Source organism: Pterocles gutturalis, unplaced genomic scaffold (genome assembly GCF_000699245.1).
Source record: "Pterocles gutturalis isolate BGI_N339 unplaced genomic scaffold, ASM69924v1 scaffold28048, whole genome shotgun sequence".
NCBI lineage: Eukaryota > Metazoa > Chordata > Aves > Pterocliformes > Pteroclidae > Pterocles > Pterocles gutturalis.
This window is the reverse complement of record NW_010123831.1, coordinates 1-219: the sequence shown is the minus strand read 5'-3', so window position 1 is coordinate 219 and position 219 is coordinate 1.

Here is a 219-nt window from a genome sequence, read left to right as displayed (position 1 = left end):
TCCCTGAGGTAACCCCGATTCCCGAGGTAACCCCGATCTCTGAGGTAACCCCGGCCCCTGAGGTAACCCCGATCTCTGAGGTAACCCCGATTCCCGAGGTAACCCCGATTCCTGTGGTAACCCCGATCTCTGAGACAGCCCCAGCCCCGGAGACAGTCCCGACCCCTGAGGTAACCCCGGCGCCCGGTGGCCCGTCCGGTCGCGCTGCGGCGGGTGGCG